The sequence below is a fragment of the Schistocerca serialis genome, unplaced genomic scaffold (genome assembly GCF_023864345.2).
Source record: "Schistocerca serialis cubense isolate TAMUIC-IGC-003099 unplaced genomic scaffold, iqSchSeri2.2 HiC_scaffold_1254, whole genome shotgun sequence".
In the NCBI taxonomy this organism is placed as follows: Eukaryota; Metazoa; Arthropoda; class Insecta; order Orthoptera; family Acrididae; genus Schistocerca; species Schistocerca serialis.
The window spans coordinates 102,727-123,900 of NW_026047463.1; positions in this window are offsets into that span (position 1 = coordinate 102,727).

Consider the following 21,174-nt stretch of genomic DNA (forward strand, 5'->3'; position numbering starts at 1 on the left):
TTAGATTACGTACCCTAATTTGGATGCCACTCAAAGATTTTCTGTTGACAACGCGATTAATTTACCTTTCGCCATCTTAATTCTTTGTATATTTGCAATTATATTCGTTCCATCCTCGAGCAGTTCTCGCAATAGTGTGAAATAGTGCTCTTGTGTATATCGCCTCCAGTACGATTTCTATTTTACAAAAGAGCCTATGCATTTTTGGATGCATGGTTTGTTCAACTGGGTCAACTATACTAAGCGATGGTAACCGATGGATACGTTTATTCCAAGTTTCTTCGATTTCCGGAGTCAGAGAATCATCTTTTAATAAGATGATATTCGTCTGCCACACGCCCATTCCCAGAAAAAATTCTTGTCGTGTGAATTTCAAAGATGTATGATAGGCGTATTGCTCGGAAATATTAATTGCCCATATTTGGCAACTGGTAAACTGACTTCTGAAATTCTTCAGAACATAGAACATGCCGAATCTGCTTGCGGATTCATTACTGACGTACTTAAAACCTGATGTGTTTGGACCGAGGTACATCAAAAGTCTGTCAGTTGAAGACCTTCAGCATTTTTTGTAACTCGTGGCGAAAATTAAAATTCGGGGTTTGATCCAGTTTATTCAGCATATAGTTAACGTCTCTCTCCAAGTATTACGTTAATGTAAGGTCTACCAAATAAAATGGCTATTTCGTCCCGTAAAAATACGCTTCATTGTCTTCATCTTCTACTTCAGGTAGGTGCATAAGTGTTCACCTACATATTTTCCGGAAGGTCATTACAATGTCTCTGCCTGAAGGTAAAATTGCTTATGCTTTAGGTTGTATTCCTTGCTCGAATAAAGTAGCTATGCCACTTTCGAAATATATTTTTAAAACTGCATCATACCCTACCATATTCCTGATTTTGTGCGTCACCACCCCCTCATAATGATTATGTCTAAATCCGCACCATGTAGGTAATCTGTTAACGTTTCAATTTTGACACACAACTTTATTAACATTTACCGCTGCAGTTTTATAGTCCTACATAATGTTAGTTCAGTTACTATCTAAAGTTGTTTAGGCACCCACGTTATGATACCAATTCAGGGGAGTGTCTAACGCGTTCGAATCAGTCGTTTCCATTGCCTCAGTTTCCTGCCCGTCGACGATTTCTTCGTCCCATTTTGGGTTTTGGCCTTACTCACGTTCCTATGCCCATGTGCCTTTTCTCTTCTTTTTATTCAATTTATTGTCAAGCTCTTGCATCAAAAAATGGTTCAAATGGCTCTGAGCACTATGGGACTTAACTGCTGTGGTCATCAGTCCCCTAGAACTTAGAACTACTTAAACCTAACTAACCTAAGGACATCACACACATCCGTGCCCGAGGCAGGATTCGAACCTGCGACCGTAGCGGTCGCGCGGTTCCAGACTGTAGCGCCTAGAACCGCACGGCCACTCCGGCCGGCGCTCTTGCATCTCTGCGGGTGTTTGTTGACGCGTGGAACATTTTGGCCTTCCGTGTTTTGGTGGCGTCATTTTCCTCAACGGTTATTTTGCGGCGGCAATGAGTTGTGATCTCTTTTGATATTGCCACGGCAGTCAGTATTGTTGCTACTTCGGCCTGAGACTCGCGTCGAGTTCCGGTAAGCGTTTTGACAAAATTGTTTTTTTTTTTTTCCCCTCTCCAGGTCCTCAGTTACGTATTTAGTAATTACAGACGGAGGGCTCTGGACATTTTCCGGTTCCATCTCGGACGCACGAACTAGCTTATCCATTGTCCTTAAGGAAACATCAGTTACTGAATTAATAGCCCAAGAATAAAGAGTTCAGCCCTCTAAATATTGGTGGAATTCTGGAAACTGTATCAGTCACCCAAGTAGGTCTCTGATATGAATAGTCTGACTTACCCCTGATTTCTGAGTGGATCTGCAGCCTTGATGAAAAGAAAAACATCAAAATTTCGGGCTTTTTCCTTCCTTTCTTCCCGTTTCCTGTCTTTTAAATTCCTCCTAGTTAAGAGTTTAATCGAAAGAACCGATGTTACTAAAATGTCGAGCATTAAATTCTGCATCGGTGAAGTACCAAAACTTTGCTATTTGATTAAATTTTCCGATGCAAAAGCTACGTCAGAAAATGGTAATCTTTTCGAAAAACACTCGTTTCGTCGCTTTTTAAATGTGCAGCATCTGAGAATTGCCGAATCTGACGCAAACTTTTACAGGAGAAAAATTGTAGAGTATCAAACTGTGTTTTCAATTAATCAAAGCTACAGTAAAATAGCTAGCTGCTATGGAAATCACATAGTTAACGACCATCAAATTTTTACATTCCACTCAGTGAATTTTTCCAATACTCATTTTTTTCTTTCGTTACTGGTACATCATCCCAAACCTACACGATATCGAGATAATAGTTTTGCAAACTGTGAAATTAGCGGGAAATCCATTCTAATGCTATAAATGCGACAGTAACTGTGTCTGATAGGCTTTCACGGCTAAACCGTTGATTCGATTTTGATAAAACTTAGTACTGAGATAGCCTGAACGCTGAGAAAGAACAGAAGCTTCTTAACGAGATTCGTAGTAATATCTGTTGATATGAGGAATAGAACGCGAAAAAAAGCTATACAGGATGGAGAAAAATTGTATCACGAAATTTTAAGCTTGGATAGCTGATGCCGTACGAACCAAAATTACTAATGTTGTGCCGGCCGGAGTGGCCGAGTGGTCCTAGGCGCTACAGTCTGGAACTGCGCGACCGCTACGGTCGCAGGTTCGAATCCTGCCTCGGGCATGGATGTGTGTGATGTCCTCAGGTTAGTTAGGTTTAAGTAGTTCTGAGTTCTAGGGGACTGATGACCTCAGAAGTTAAGTCCCATAGTGCTCAGAGCCATTTGAACTAATGTTGTGTAGGTCGACAACGCACCATTTTTAAACTACGGAAACTTGGCGCCACGGGCTCCGATTGACCGTAGTATTGCCCTGTCACCGTTCTTCGGTTGACGGGCAGTGCTATGACTTCCAGCATCCATTTGGTTTCCACCCTGTCCAAGACCAAAATCCCGTGGCAGACAATGAACACAGGCCGGTGGTTTCTGCGACGTGTTGCACGAGATCCCGACTTCCCCACCATTGTGTTGTTTACCGACCAGTGCAACTTCCACCGGGATGGCCTTTACAACACTCGAAATGTTCATTACCGAGCAAGGGGAAATCCTCACGTCACCTAGGTCCACGGACACCAGCAACGACTTTCGCTCAACATTTGGGCAGGCATTGTGGGTGACCATCTGATTGGGCCGGTCCGTCTACCTCCTCAACTTACCGGGGAAAATTACCTTCACTTTTTGCAAGAAACTCTACCCGGCCTGCTGGAAGATGTTCCCCTGAACATACTGCTACGCATGTGGTTGTAGCATGATGAGGCGCCCACACGTAACAGTCGTGCTGTCTGTGGAAATTTAAATGAACTCTTGGACGGCCGGATAATTGGTAGAGGTGCTCGTAGGACATGGCCCCCAGGAATACCAGACCTCACGCCATACGACTTTTTCCTATGGGAATTATTCGAGGTTCTAGTTCACCCACCAAGTCGCGAACCACCTACAAACGAAGAGGAATTAATGGATAACATTCAACATGCCACCAATCACATCATTGCAAAGCCAGGAATCTTTGAAAGAGTTCGGCAAAACACCGTTCGGTGTTAACAAGCCTGTGTCGCGTCAGAGGATCGTCAGTTCGATCAACTGCTTTAAGTAAACGATGTCCTAGCTACCAAAAAGGCCCTTTTCAGGGCCGAAACAATTTGTAAAAGATTTTCTGTACGCGAACTAGCAGCTGTTCACGGGTTTTTTTCCCGGTATGTCTTATAATGAAACTATAATGGGTATGTCGGGACCCTGGCGGATTCGCCCCCAGGCCCCGAGAGTGTAACGCTGGCGCGCTACGACCGAGCGTGCGGGCCGCCTTGGATACATCGCTATCCGCAGCAGACAATGCTTTCGTAGTCATGCGTTGTCCAGAGCATCCGGCAACAAGGCAATCCCGCGGCCAATCGGTGCGCGTGACGCCAAGTTTCCGTAGTTTAAAAATTGTACGTTGTCGACCTACACAACATTAGTAATTTCGGTTCCTATTGCCATCAGCTATCCAGGGTTAAAATTTCATTCTTCATAATACGACACAACGTAATGAATACAACGCTTATACAATGCTCTACGTCTTTAATCCATACTAATATGAGTAAGAAGCCCGTCACTTTCTAGCCACTGACCGTCATGCGTCTCTTACAACTTCCAAGATGCTGGAAGAAGCAATACGACAGCATCATTTAAAGGCTGTACGACAAACAGAGAGTCGTAGCTTTACACCTAGGACGTGGGCGCCTTTGGTGAGGCTGCATTTGATTGTGATCTATTAACTGACTATGTTAATCAAAAATAGTGAGATGGATCAAAAATGTAGGCACTATAATGCATTAATATGGAAGGAAGAAACGGTTGGTATGTGTGCCCTTTCAAGGACCCGAACCTTGATTCTACTGGATGGAAAGCATAAGCACACCCCCTAACACATGGAAACCGTCCAGATGCGGGAGACGAAGGTTGGGTTAGAGTGCTTTATTAATTTTGCTCGGGAAACTGACGCAAAGATCGAGACTAATTACGTAATTAATCAGAAAGACCAGACCTATTTACACACCTATATGCATAGCGCTACACAAGGACGGCATAAAAGTACAATACAGCTCAAAAATTGGCGACACCATACAACTGGTGTTACCCTGCTGGGATAAAGTTTCGGAATACTACTCAATACTAGTGACAGTCACACTCAAACTCCGCCATTCGCCTACAAGCTAGCGGGAAAAAGGCAGGGATGTAAGGAACTAACTTTTTTCTATTTCTCAGGAACAATGTTCAACTGACAAGATGCTGGTGTTGGACAGAGAGGAGTTACCTGTAAGCAAACTGTAACTATCGCTGTCTGACGTCAAAGTTCGTTACAGATGCCTGGTCACAAACCATCTTCAGCCCCAGTAATCCAAGTCAATACACGCTACCAGAACTGATGGATAAAACTGAGTCACAGCTTTAATGACACTTCGAAAATGTGAAAAATCCAGCATTCGTAATGAACTGGTCATAATGCAGCACATGCACTGCGGAAATTGGTCGCCCTAAAAGACTGCAGAGGGGATGGTAGTTCAACTTGGGTTCTTCTCAAAGTACAATCAAACACTGGCAAAAAACAAGACCCTTCACCTCCCTGCCTCCCTCCCTCACGTCTGCCCCCTCCATCCATCCACATGCTTCTTCAAATGGTCGGATGCTTCCCAGAGCTTCTCGCACCCATGCTGCCTGCTGTTTCTCTGCCGACCAATGTATGGCTGTAGGACCCACAACGCCCTCTGCAGTCATTCGCGATATGCAGCATGTCTCTGAGCGGCGCTCCTTGAGAGGTGGCAGGAACCCCGCCTCATATTTCTATCAAATTCGATTTTCCTCTCTAATTGCATGCGGTAAAAAGTTGCTATTCCTTCACACGCGGACTTCCCACGCAGCAGCTCTCATCACCTGGGTGCTCCGGTGACAGGCGAGTTCTGCTGAGCTTCGAAGCGTTAAGCCGACGGGTGTGAGGGAGTCGAGTGGATGCTTTCCAGACGCCGACATTGTCATAAGAGCGGGAGCGACACACCCAGAGGGGCCTGAAGGGGCGGCTGGGCTAGATATTCCGGTACTTCGCAGAAACTTACTGAAAACACTTTCTGGCGGGCTACCAGCGAGGCGTGGGAATGACTTGTGTTCTCAGGCAGTCTTGGCGGGCAAATTCCCGCGTTTTCTGCAAAGTCGTAACTGTGATTGGCTTGCTCAGGGCATAGCTCCGTGACGTAGCAAAATCGGCGCAGAAATTGGCGCCAAGAATCTCCATTGGTGGAATGGTAGTGCTTCGCCAATAGAGTGGAATTCTCCACCGGCTTTCGAGTTGCTGATTGGAACGTTTAACCACGGCCACTGTCGTGGGGGTGGGAATGTTCGGTTTGTACGGGTGCTCTTGAGAGTGTGGGCTCTCGCCTTTCAGTCGGAGTAGGTTACAAGACTGATCTCTCGCTGCTCTGGACAGCCTGCCTTCCGCTGGCTGTCTAATATACTTTTATTTAATTGTAACTGTTTGACGAAATTGCTGCAGTTTCGACTTCAACGTAACTTTCCGAGTACAGTTGGCAATTGAGCATTATGCGTACAAGTGGCCTATGCTGTCTGTCTTGAGCAGTTTTGGCTAAAGTTGACTGTATCGGAGTTACTATGTGACATCGCTTGTTAAAATCAATCACTGTACCGTCAGTGATTGTGTGGCGAGCCTTCTTCGTCTCCCTCAGAGGCGCATTTGTATTCCTAGGAAGTCTTTAGTCTGGAACAACCAGACCAAGATAATTTGTTTCAGGCTATACTTGCGACATTATCATCACCACGACGGGATGTCGAAGCAACCAGCCATCGCCTCTGGTACGCCAGATCGTGTTCTTGGAGTTAAGAAGACAGTTTGGTAATGTATGTCCGCAGCACCAGCAGATTAGGGATTTTCCTAGATGATAATCAGATCTCAGCAGAGCGTGCCTGTTCGTCTTTCTCTAACTTTGTTCTGTCTTGGGTGTTCATTGTCTGAGTTCTCACTACTGTAGCAGCAATTAATGTTGGGTTGGCTGTGTGTTTCTCTTAAGATCTGAGTTGCAAGGAATTGGCTCTACATACCACTTCATCATAAATGTCACAATCTAGCTTAGGGACAAATTCACCTACACAGCATTTATTTGAGTACCTAATTTGAGCCAGTTTGATGTATTGTAAATGTTTCATGTGTTTTGTTTATTATTTTGAGATGAGTCATAATAAATCATATTGTTATTTTGGACAGAACTTTCATTCTGTTAATCGGTAGAGCAACCCTTTCATTTCTCACTACAATAATGAAACTTTCCTTTATTTAACTTATTTATCAAATTAAATTATTGCAGGTGCCAAACTCTTTTCTACTCCACTTGCAGGGTCGATTACAGTCAATTCGTGTTTCTTTTTAATCCATGTGCAACAGCAAAAGTCGGAGTTAGAATATGGGGGGCTTAGAGCATCATTTATATATGAAGATTCTAGAAGAATTTAGTGTTAAATACAGTGATAGCCCCGGCACCTCGCATAAAATGGCGAGCCTTAGCCTCGGATCTTCCCTGTGAATCACTGATAAGCAAACAGTATTCTTAGTAGGAACAATCAAATTTTTTTCTCTACTTTTTTTTAATGATTGATACCCAAGTTCTTTTTCTTGTAGTTCCGTGATTAGTTTTAAGTAGCGGCGCATGATTACTGTTTTTGTTTTGAGCGTATATATTTGTTTGTTTGTTCATTGTTTTATGTGTTTCTTTGATGTGGTGTCCGCACCATACCACACTTTGTCGGGTTTGTGTGCAGTTTCTGTATCACAACAAATCGTGCATGTAATTACAGCGTTGGAACGGCGTTGTTGAAATTTTATGTCTATGTGGAGTAGATCATTTTTATTGTGCATTGTAGATAAATTTGTTTTTCATGAATGATCACGAGGAATAAGGCACGACTATTATCCAGCGAAGCTAAAACAAAAGAGGATAGCATAATGGATAAGGGGCAATTTACTGACGGGGATAGGTTCGGAGATGGGATGGGCACATTTTTTGCAGGACAGGACGACAGGGTCATTGATGAGGACGGTGATTTGGACGCCATCTTAGAGCAGCGTCGCGGCCGTGATTATGATAGTGAGGTAGAGGATGAAACAGAGACAGGCACACAGGTCGAGACGGTAGCAGAAGTTTATAATCAAATGAACGAGAGCAGACAGGGGCCAGCTCGGTCACGTCAGAGCTCTAGCGCCCAAGTGTCCAGAGTTACATCGCCCATGTTTGAAGAGGATCAAAAAGATGACATAAACCCAATACTGAGCTTCCTACGATCAATGAAAGAAGATGCTGACGAACAACGCAAGAAGGAGAAGGAAGAAGATGAGAAACAACGTAAGAAGGAGAAGGAAGAAGATGAGAAACAGCGTAAGAAGGAGAAGGAAGAAGCTGAGAAACAGCGTAAGAAGGGGAAGGAAGAAGCTGACGAACAGCGTAAGAAGGACACTGAGGCAATAATTTCGCATATATGGGAAATTCGTGGGGAATTACTAACAATAAAGAAAGAATGTGGAGAAGCAAAACAAATGTCAATGGTAGCACAAAAAGTAGCAGGCCTAGCCAAAGCGGCAGCAACAGGGGCAATGAAAATCGCAAAAGTAACTTCTCAACTCGCAGGGCGCTTGCGACGTGCGACACAAGCCCACTCAAAATCCCTAGCGGTCTTAAAAACTCAAGGTAATATCGCGGTTACGAACATTACGAAACGAATGAAAGAAGTAGAGAGTCGGATCGCAAAACTAGAGCGAAACGGGCACACGAGCACTGCGCGTTCGGATACCAATGATGGAGTACACAGAATTGTGTCTCCGAGGAAAAGCCCGCCGTGCTCTAGCCCAGTGACAGAGTGCGGAACTAACAATGCACACGCAGAATCAGCGAGTAATAGCTCCAATAATTGTAGCCCACTTAGGAGAGTGAATTCGGAGTGCCACTTCCACTGTGATACAGAGGTAGCACATCACAGTTATCAGCAAGATAGAACAGGACACTCAGCAGACGTGCAGGTATCGGAAACGAGTGACAACACCAGTGCGAGGATCGGACAGGATTTTGATCAGAATCACTTCCTGTCGATACTAAAATTCCAGAAGTTCAAAGATAATGGAGAGTCGATGCATCCGAAGAGCTGGGTGATGCAGTTTACAAATTCATTACCGTCGCCATGGCCAACCCAGGCAAAATTAGAATTCATATGTGGACACATCGAAGGCCAAGCCTCGAAAAAGATGCAGGGTGTGGCAGCAACGTGTCGGGCTTATCAGGAATTTGTTGGTGCCTTCCTGCGGACCTACTGGTCAAAGGAAACGCAAGACAGGATTAAAGAGGAAATAATATTTTGTCCTGAACTGGAAGTGTCCGGGCATAGGAGCGCAACCAAATTTTTTGATGATTTACTCAAGAAGAATCAGTTTTTAGATAGTCCATATAGCAACGGAGAAATCATTAAATTTTGCTTTTCCAAATTGCCAGTTAGGTATCAACAGACACTTGTCGGGAAGTGTGGATCTGACATAAAAGCATTCAAGAGTCTATTGCGCGAACTCGAAGTAGTCTTTGATAAACAAGACGCAAAGGACGGGAAGAAGGCACAAAATAACAAATACCACGTGCCAGCAAGGGAAGACGACAACAAATCGCATAATCGCACTGGTCAATTAGGAAACCAGGGTTACGGAAATCAAGGTTACGCTATTGAAGGTTATGGAAACCAGAGACACGGAAACCAGAACGTCAGGCAACAGGATCAATCTAGACAAGGAATCTGGGACAGGAGGAATAACGAACGGCAAAGCGACCGTAATTGGAGAGAGCGAAACCAAGGACAACAGGGGAACCAGGAGAGTGAAATTAGACCTGCAAATCCTAATGCACGTCAGAGGAGGGGGAGCTTAACAAGGGATTGGCGGTAGTCCATAGGACTCCACCACATCTCTCACACAAAGAAGTTCGTGGAATAATAGTAGTTTAAGTGGTGTACATAGTAGAATAGGCAAATATATGAACCTTTCTTCGGGGAGCAATAATCGTTGCATTAATAGATTAAAATTGTTAAAGTATTAACAGGCTGCGTTTTCCCGCATAAGAATTTACTGCTGCTAACTTTTTGTTTTGTTTATGTTCGCGACTTCCAATGTCCATTGAGTAAGAGATACTGCCTTTCCATGAGCAATGTTTTTGTCCTTTCCTGTCTGGTGTTCATGTTGAGGGATAATGATGAGTGAGGAATGTCGCACAAACGGGCGCATACAAGAACGTGCTCTTAGAAGCGTTCTGAGAAGTCGTGATACGCTCCATAGCGGCCACAACCAGTTCGTGAGACATTCATACCAGTGCTTGCAGGCACGCGTCAGTGCACTGCAAGTTTCTGGTATATTGCGTAATTTCGAGGATCAATATGGGCAGTATAGTTTTTACTGTGATGCGCCAGCATCGTTGTCTTGCAAGTCGGGGTGAACCTGTGAGCATTTGACTCCAGTGGTACGCCAGACAGTAGAAATGCTAATGCCAATGTGCTGGTTGGGGATTTAGCGTGCTGCTCGTGACTGTCACAGATGAATAGCCAAGGAATTATACTTCGAGATCCGTGACATACCGTGTAGCTGGCATGTGGTGGGCGACTGAATCCTCAACAGGAACCAGTCCTGGCTTGGTCATATTACATCGCCTCTGGAAAGGTGCCCTTTGATCGCTAAAAACAGCATCACATAGAAAAAGAAGTTGCAACTGTAAATTTATTGTCTTGTATAGCCATGGCTAACCCAGTCTCTGGAGTTTCAGTGAGGCGTAGTGAGAACTCGGAGGCTGTGTCGTACGGCGCGCACATCACTGTCGTCGTCAATAGCGGCGAGCAGCGAGACATCTCAGCGTAACAGGAATTATGTAAGAGTGTTGTAAAAAAAAAAAAAAAAAAAAAAAAGGTGAGAGTACCATATACTAGGATAAGTTAAACTTTAGGATTTAACAATGACTAGATCCTTAATATTGTGGGGGTTTTATACCACAAGTGTTTGGCGCGCGCCTGTTGGGATGCTATTTTTCAGGTCACCAAAGCACAGACCCGAGATGGAGGGACGACGGGGGAGCGAAAGTAGAATAGTTGCATGTTCTTTATAGCATAGTAAAACTTTGACCTGCATAATAACATAATTTATTCAAAAGACATAGAATGTAGATCGTTGGCAAATGGTAGTTAATTCTTGAGCATGTCTACTGTCGATCTATATAAGTAATAGTAATATTAGTGCAGGCCTGCACATTTAGTTGTTTATCCAATACATAGCATCAGTTGTAACACACCATATACAGTAGTGAGATCGGTCTCTACACAAATATCAAGATAAATTATTTCCATGTGTAGATTAGATACACCAAAATTTTGTTATAATGATAGCCATAGATTAATAACTATAAAAGTAAAATAAGAGTATCTGAAATGACACACCATCAATGTGTCGTTGTGTAAATTTATTATAACGTAGAAGGTCATGGGAAAAAGTCAGGCATAAGATTTTTGTCAGAATTGTGCAGATGACGGGTATTGTGGCAATGCAGAGGCCAGCCGGAGCAAGAAGGGGAGCGTCAGCACGCCACCTAACGAGAAGGGCGCGGGAGCGTCCGGTCCTACAAGCTGTCAGTCACCAGGCTGTATACCTGAGGGATTAGGGGGGAGACGACAATCCTCGCCGGGCCACAAGCGAAAGTGAGGCTGGCCATTGACACTGACACGCGAGCAGCACGCAACAACCAGCTAGCTCTCCGGACGCATCAGCCGCTTGGAGGGATTCCCTGCACCAGGCCACGTTGTCGTGAGTACATGAAGAAGATCACGTACGGTGTCAGAACCTGCACCTCATGTGCCTTAGGACATACACAAAGCAGTATCATGCCACAAATTCTAACAAATGAATTGTCTCATTTCTAACTTCTCCTCTTTATTAGAGAGCAGTTGTAGCAATCGTCGCTCCTAGTTCGATCCTGTATGGATGACCTCACACACTTGTGGAGTCACTCCTCGTGCCATCATCCCTCGTCGAACTTCAATGTTGGGAAATGTAAAGTACTGCCCAGGGAGAGAAGACATCTGGACTGGTGATGCATCACAGCTAGTAGACCTCAGAGACAATTAATCGACATGAGGAGAGTCTATCACTATGTCTTCCTACTGTACTGCCGTGATCATATGCGTGGGTCTTGCTGCAATCTCAACAGCGTACTGCAGATGCTCCAGAACACCCTATTGCTGTTGCAACAACGTAGTAACAACACCCGATGTTTAGCCCTATATGATGTCAGTACTGTGGCCCCATCACAAAAGCCCCCCTCCGATGCTCAAGACATGGAACCACATGCATCAATGCATATGACTGAACATACCAACCCCCTCAGAGAAACTAACGAAATTGTGAAGTGTTTCAAATATTTCTAAGAATGTGATTTAGTGCCTCGTTCTTGGCACAGTCGTGAACATTGTGCAATGTGCGAGCACAACTTGACACCCAATGAACCTTGTTTTATTTCTTAAATTTCTTTCTCTAGTGTTGTTTTTGTAATGTATGTTATACCTTGTATGTGTTCATGAATTTGCACTGTAATTCTTATGTAAGTGGTAGAGTAGGGCGCACACATTACAAATTACTGTATTGTTCTCTACACTATGATTTTTTTTGTATTCCGTATTTATTGTTGTGTGTATGCAAACAGTGTGCCTGAAGTCCCCATAAACTGAAGCAGATACCACCACTGTCATTGTGAATGGACCATCAGTTCAGGGAACATTTTGTAAAGGTTATTCTTGCTGCAGGGAAACAAAATGAATCGGGGGTTGTAATTAGATTCTGAAAGTTCGCAAAGAGACTGTTAACTTAAATACACTCCTGGAAATTGAAATAAGAACACCGTGAATTCATTGTCCCAGGAAGGGGAAACTTTATTGACACATTCCTGGGGTCAGATACATCACATGATCACACTGACAGAACCACAGGCACATAGACACAGGCAACAGAGCATGCACAATGTCGGCACTAGTACAGTGTATATCCACCTTTCGCAGCAATGCAGGCTGCTATTCTCCCATGCAGACGATCGTAGAGATGCTGGATGTAGTCCTGTGGAACGGCTTGCCATGCCATTTCCACCTGGCGCCTCAGTTGGACTAGCGTTCGTGCTGGACGTGCAGACCGCGTGAGACGACGCTTCATCCAGTCCCAAACATGCTCAATGGGGGACAGATCCGGAGATCTTGCTGGCCAGGGTAGTTGACTTACACCTTCTGGAGCACGTTGGGTGGCACGGGATACATGCGGACGTGCATTGTGCTGTTGCAACAGCAAGTTCCCTTGCCGGTCTAGGAATGGTAGAACGATGGGTTCGATGACGGTTTGGATGTACCGTGCACTATTCAGTGTCCCCTCGACGATCACCAGTGGTGTACGGCCAGTGTAGGAGATCGCTCCCCACACCATGATGCCGGGTGTTGGCCCTGTGTGCCTCGGTCGTATGCAGTCCTGATTGTGGCGCTCACCTGCACGGCGCCAAACACGCATACGACCATCATTGGCACCAAGGCAGAAGCGATTCTCATCCCTGAAGACGACACGTCTCCATTCGTCCCTCCATTCATGCCTGTCGCGACACCACTGGAGGTGGGCTGCACGATGTTGGGGCGTGAGCGGAAGACGGCCTAACGGTGTGCGGGACCGTAGCCCAGCTTCATGGAGACGGTTGCGAATGGTCCTCGCCGATACCCCAGGAGCAACAGTGTCCCTAACTTGCTGGGAAGTGGCGGTGCGGTCCCCTACGGCACTGCGTAGGATCCTACGGTCTTGGCGTGCATCCGTGCGTCGCTGCGGTCCGGTCCCAGGTCGACGGGCACGTGCACCTTCCGCCGACCAATGGCGACAACATCAATGTACTGTGGAGACCTCACGCCCCACGTGTTGAGCAATTCGGCGGTACGTCCACCCGGCCTCCCGCATGCCCACTATACGCCCTCGCTCAAAGTCCGTCAACTGCACATACGGTTCACGTCCACGCTGTCGTGGCATGCTACCAGTGTTAAAGACTGCGATGGAGCTCCGTATGCCACGGCAAACTGGCTGACACTGACGGCGGTGGTGCACAAATGCTGCGCAGCTAGCGCCATTCGACGGCCAACACCGCAGTTCCTGGTGTGTCCGCTGTGCCGTGCGTGTGATCATTGCTTATACAGCCCTCTCGCAGTGTCCGGAGCAAGTATGGTGGGTCTGACACACCGGTGTCAATGTGTTCTTTTTTCCATTTCCAGGAGTGTAGTATCATGTGTGATTGAGTTCAGGCTAGTTTTATGATTGAAATTGTTGTAACATCTTGGGCATTTAACTGTGGAGCACTCCAACTCTGATTGTAAAGAATAAACTGCTCCATATTTGGCTCACATGCCCGGGCCATATATAGAGCGTGAATGTCTGTGTAAATCGGTGTTTGGAAGGGGCTCCCTGGGTATGGATGTGTGATGTAAGTGTTAGATTTCCATATTATTAAGGTGAAGTTGGCTACATCATAAATAATCCTCCCTCTATGAGCTGCATTTTTCTGTTGCAGTGATTTTTTTTATAGAGTACGACATGTGGAGTCAGTTTGCAAGACTGTTCTTGGGCGATTGACTCACTACATTGCTCCTAAGTGAGACAACTGCTCACCAATTACAATCTAAAACAGCGTACGGGCTATGAGAGGTGGCAGGAGCCCCCTCTCATATTTCTATCTTACTCTGAGTAATTCGATTTTCCTCTCTAATTGCATGCGGTAAAAAGTTGCTATTCCTTCACACGCGGACTTCCCACGCAGCAGCTCTCATCACCTGGGTGCTCCGGTGACAGGCGAGTTCTGCTGAGCTTCGAAGCGTTAAGCCAACGGGTGTGATGGAGTTGAGTGGATGCTTTCCAGACGCCGACATTGTCATAAGAGCGGGAGCGACACACCCAGAGGGGCCTGAAGGGCGGCTGGGCTAGATATTCCGGTACTTCGCAGAAACTTACTAAAAACACTTTCTGGCGGGCTACCAGCGAGGTGTGGGAATGACTTGTGTTCCCAGGCAGTCTTGGCGGGCAAATTCCCGCGTTTTCTGCAAAGTCGTAACTGTGATTGTCTTGCTCGGGGCATAGCTCCGTGACGTAGCAAAATCGGCGCAGAAATTGGCGCCAAGAATCTCCATTGGTGGAATGGTAGTGCTTCGCCAATAGAGTGGAATTCTCCACCGGTTTTCGAGTTACTGATTGGAACGTTTAACCATGGCCAATGTCGTGGGGGTGGGAATGTTCGGTTTGTACGCCTGCTCTTAAGAGTGTGGGCTCTCGCCTTTCAGTCGGAGTAGTTTACAAGACTGAGCTCTCGCTGCTCTGGACAGCCTGCCTTCCGCTGGCTGTCTAATATACTTTTATTTAATTGTAACTGTTTGACGAAATCGCTGCAGTTTCGACTTCAACGTAACTTTCCGAGTATAGTTGGCAATTGTGCGTTCTGCGTACAAGCGGCCTATGCTGTCTGTCTTGAGCAGTTTTGGCTAAAGTTGACTGTATCGGAGTTACTGTGTGACATCGCTTGTTAAAATCAATCACTGTACCGTCAGTGATTGTGTGGCGAGCCTTCTTCGTCTCCCTCAGAGGCGCATTTGTATTCCTAGGAAGTCTTTAGTCTGGAACAACCAGACCAAGATAATTTGTTTCGGGCTATACTTGCGACATTATCATCACCACGATGGGACGTCAAAGCAACCAGCCATCGCCTCTGGTACGCCAGATCGTGTTCTTGCAGTTAAGAAGACAGTTTGGTAATGTATGTCCGCAGCACCAGCAGATTAGGGATTTTCCTAGATGATAATCAGATCTCAGCAGAGCGTGCCTGTTCGTCTTTCTCTAACTTTGTTCTGTCTTGGGTGTTCATTGTCTGAGTTCTCACTACTGTAGCAGCAATTAATGTTGGGTTGGCTGTGTGTTTCTCTTAAGATCTGAGTTGCAATGAATTGGCTCTACATACCACTTCGTCATAAATGTCACAATCTAGCTTAGGGACAAATTCACCTACACAGCATTTATTTGAGTACCTAATGTGAGCCAGTTTGATGTATTGTAAATGCTTCATGTGTTTTGTTTATTATTTTGAGATGAGTCATAATAAATCTTATTGTTATTTTGGATAGAACTTTCATTCTGTTAATCGGTAGAGCAACCCTTTCATTTCTCACTACAATAATGAAACTTTCCTTTATTTAACTTATTTATCAAATTAAATTATTGCAGGTGCCAAACCCTTTTCTACTCCACTTGCAGGGTCGATTACAGTCAATTCGTGTTTCTTTTTAACCCATGAGCAACAGCAAAAGTCGGAGTTAGAATATGGGGGGCTTAGAGCATAATTTATATATGAAGATTCTAGAAGAATTTAGTGTTAAATACGCTAATAGCCCCGGCACCTCGCATCCTTAGTACAGAAGGGAAATAAAGTAACTCCGCCCAACTCCGAAGAATGGTCCAGGAGACCTGCAACATTTGGCTTTCCACCTTTCGGCCGCCGCCTTAAGGCGACGCTTTAACGCCAACACAGTAGAATGTATAGTCAAATAAACAATAGGAGATAAAAGGACAGCAGCCTCAAGTGCAACTTGTTGGTCTATAGTGATGCAGCAGCCCCTAATGGTTAGGGAGCACAACTGAGGCTCCGACCTGACACAGACTAGACAAGCCCCCAACGGCTCCAATAGGCCTCTCATTCTGCGATGGAAAACCATCTTAACTTCGACAAGCCACTCGCAATACGCGGCATGCCTTGAGGTGGTGGTCCTAGACAACACAAAAGGAAAATTAAGTAGCATAACCCTGACCATCTGGAGAACGCTCCAGATGGCCGTTTCAAAAGTTGGCTGCGTGCAAAACAGGATACCCCTGCCTCCTGAAGTGAGCATATCCTCATGCCGGCAGCCCTCAGAACCATGATAAATGATTGCTATCACGACCTAGAGAGAGCCACGGCCTGTTAGGGAATTCGACCGCATCTGCCTGTCGTTCTGCGCTGGAATATTTAACATCAACTCGACTCCTGTAATAAAGCAATTATTAAAAAAGGAAAACACATTCTCAATCATAATAAAAGTCATCTTTCCACAAAAATAGACAAAGTCCATTTGATTTTGGTTTTATGAGAAATCGGTGTATGTTTTATGTTCGGCTGCTGTCGCATCTCATTATTTTGTGACATCCAACCATGTGCACCGCCACCGATCACAAATGATCAGCAGAGAGATGGCATCCTGCATAAAATCAGAGAAAAACCTTTGCCTATTTTTCTGCGAAAATTACCGATCACCGCAGAATGTTCTCATTATTTCGAAACCGTAATCTGATTAAAGAAAAAGCGATAATTTAAACGCCAAAGAAAAAAATGATAATCTGTATTAAGTAATTTCTTCAGCCTGTTGAACAAATTCCACGACCTGGGAGCACCTCTTGTTTTCAGTGTCTGCAAATAAACTGTCGTGCACGTGAAACAACATTAGAGAATACAATCTCTCAAGCCATTGGCTCACATGTAGGGAGAAACACACTGATTTTACATTTGACAATTAGCTATAATTCACGAGAACCTAGCTGTTTTGTACACTATGACATGTCCCCCTTTACCAATTCGACGCTATATCATACTAGCATTTACAGAACAAATCGTGAGAGCCTGTCTCGCGATGTATAGGTGGGAGATTGAAATTTCGTTCCAAGATATCGCCGCAACGAAAAAACAAAAAAAAAAAAAACAAAAAAGAAACGCTTGTCAAGAATCATTCCGTTTCGCCCAAGCCATCTCTTCCACCCACCAGGCGGCACGTCATTGATATCAGTTTGATAGGTTAATTAATTAAATTGATCATAAGAGTCATTTTGAATGACAAATAATTTTTTTTCATTGACGGATTACACTCGCCAAGTAGGACAATTGAGAATCCATTGAGGGAACACGATGTTCTTTTCGAGGATCACATCTGAATCTGACCATAGAGGGATTCTACAGCCCACAACATACAATTCGCCTAGGGACCGCGCTATTAAAAACACGATCAAAACGCCTATGTTACCATCACCCTGCATAAGAATCGGTCTTGAGTCTACAGGCATACACGGGACGCCGGTAGCGTTACGATTTCAGGCAGAAATGCTGTTCGAAAAACTGGCTGCAATTTGGAATCAAGTCTGTCCATTCAACCAGAAATTTGCATTGGATACTGTAGAGATGTATTTTAATGATAACAGCCACAGGTGAATCATATTCGTGCCACTCTCATATCTTGAAACGAGTCACTTTTTTTTTTCATCGAACCTATCTACTAAGGATCCCATACAGCAAGAACTCCAGTGTTGTTTTTTAGACAGTCCCTCTGCATCCTGTAACTGTTTCCAAGGCTCTGCGCCACCCTCTCGACAGCTTAGCCCATGTGATCATTCCAATTTAAGTTTGACCTGTACGGAAGTTGGAGAGTGCGTATATCTAAGACCTTCTGCATCCTGTGGGGAAATGGGACGAGCTGAGTTAATGCGACAGGAGCGCGTTTTGACCACTCGGTGGAAATGGGAACATGGTCTCATAGCTCCACCAACCGTGTACAGGTTAAGGCCAGCGCCAAACGAAGCTTTCCCATGCAACACAACGTAGTAGATGAGATAGTTCGAGCAGCTACTATGGTGTTTTTTGTTGGGAAAATTAGGAAGACCTCACATCATACATGGCATGGAGGAAGGAAGAAGATTTTGCTATAGCATTGAGACACATCTCCAAACTACATAAAGGTAGACCGAAAGAGATTTGTGCTTCTCAGGGTGCATTCATGTCTATCACCCAAACATATGTGGCGATCCTATTAAATATACAGGTATTGGATCACTGGAGCAGGTGGTTCATGATCAAAGTCGCTTCCACAGACCGCTGTAAAGTTTCATCACCTGTACTGTAGGATTACCATATCCAACAGACTATCAATCACACGAGATGGTTCCTGTATTGTTCCTTAATAAGCAGTTAAATCATTGTTTTATCCGGTTGTAACACATCCAATCAGTGCACACCGCCATACACTTTATTTTTTCTACCACGACTTAAGAGATCCGTCTCAGCTACCGGTAAACCGACATTAACACGTTTCGATCCTCTGGCTCTCACAGGAAACTGAATATCGCATGGCATAAACTATACGGCTACCTCAACACAGGCTGGTACAAACAAAACACAGAGGCGATGTTTCTCATTGACAAAAACGTGGAAACGCCGCAACGTATGGAAACTGGAAGAGTTTGCGGTATTGTAAAGTGCTTCCAACAGCTATTGGAAGTGATGACCTGTACGGTTAATCTTACCTTCTCATCGACAGAGATGCGGATGTCTCGGTGCTCCGCTTCGAAAAGCATTGTTTCTTCACTTTTGCAGTCATATACATGATTAGTTTTCTAGTGTTGACCATCACCAGACGGTGCTGTTCACAACACGCGTAAGATATCACAAATAAAAAGAGGTACTGTTATCTTATTGGTGAAAAACATAAAAAAATAAAAATATGTGGAGATCATTGCAGCATATGTGAATAGGACTAGCCTGTAGTAATGTGGAACACTGCCAAACAACTGTATTAAGGTGATGACACCTACATTTAATCCCATGTGCCACAGCGGCAAGTAGCAGATATCCAGTGTTCCGCCAAGGTTCCCTCCATCTCAGCGGAGTGGTGTCAGTCAGTCATTATGTGGTAATCATCAGCGTACCCAGTGGATGGTCAGGATGGGAACGTCACCGTTGATATGGAATGATGTTTTGTAATAGACACCGGAGCTGATAGTGAGTTAAATTTTACCCAGAAGTCGGAGAGAGCAGTATCTACCACATTCTGCAACTTGTGTAGAAACAGAATTAGCTGAGTTAATGCTATAGAAGCGCAGTTTGACCACTCGGTGGAAATGGGAACTTGTTGTCCTTGCTCCGCCATGCTTGTAGGATGTGTGAGGTCAGCGCCACATTAAGCCTGCTCCTGAAACACGACGGCAGTAAGAACAGTTACGGTGGTGTTTCTTATTGGGAAAATTAAGAAGACTCAACATCGAAGCAGATCCGCATCCCTCAGGATACATTCACGTCTATCACCCAAACATTCCATCATCGTTATTCTGCACCATCCAGCAGAGAAAAATTACGAACTATAAAATCTCCGTTAATTTCATCCGATAGACTTTTACCGCATCTCTCATGCTATATATTGAAAGTGAACACCGTCTAGGTGCCGGCATCGAGCATGTGCAGCGATCCTATTAAATACAAAGGTATTTATCCATTGGAGCAGATGGCCAGTGATCGACGTTACTTGCACAGAGCAGTGTAAAGTTTAATCGCCTGTTCTGTACGAGAACCTTCTCCCACATGTTATCAGTCGCAGGAGATGGTCCTTGTTTCGTTGTTTGATACACTGCTTTGTCTGCTGTAACACGCTTTGTACACTGCCATACATTTTGTATTTTTCCGCCACGACTCTGACGTCTGTTTCAGATTCCGTACTGACATTAACACGTTTGGTCCACTGATTCCCCCAGGAAACTAGTTAGTGCACAGTGAAATCACTTTATGTGGTAATCAACAGTGTACCAGTGGACTTTTGGAATGGAAAAGACACTGTCGGTGTACTGTAATAATAAGCATCATAGTTGGTCATGAGATCAATTTTACCAATTTTATCGTAATTTCAACACCGAACAATGACGCGACGGCATGCTTACCAATTTCTGTATGATCGCTAAACAGCCCCTCCACTACTTTGCGAGTACCATCGCGAATGTAAGTAGATGACAGTGCAGTACGTTCATTCATTGTTAATTCGCGAACATATACACCAAAGTATACCAGACAGCGAGGTACATATCTCTAAAACTTTCATCATAGTGTGTAACTTGTGATCTTTCTCTATGTGGATGGGAGCCACGGGGCATTCTCGCATTCTTAGTATAAAGTGAGAGACCGAAAGATCTCATCGCATTGTCTTTGGTCCACGCTCCCTGCAGCTGACCAGAAGTAGACCGGTACATTCCACATCGTGTGTAGAGACAGTGCAAACCGAGGCTGTAACCGCTGTCCCGCATCTATCCAAAAGCACAAGATTTCTCCAGATGCGCGAATGTCGAGGAGGTTAGCACACCTTATCGGTGTATACAGTAGATATGAAACTGTTGTGATGATATAACAGACGGTTAAGAACAAGATGGAGCTCCAGACAGACGCATGGCGGAGCAAGGACAACAAGTTCCCATTTCCACCGAGTGGTCAAAATGCGCTCCTATAGCATTAACTCAGCTAAATCTGTTTCTACACAGGTTGCAGAATGTGGTAGATATTGCTGTCTCCGACTTCTGGGTAAAATTGATCTCGTTATCAAGTGCGGTGTGTATTACAATACATAACCCCATTTCAATGGTATCTT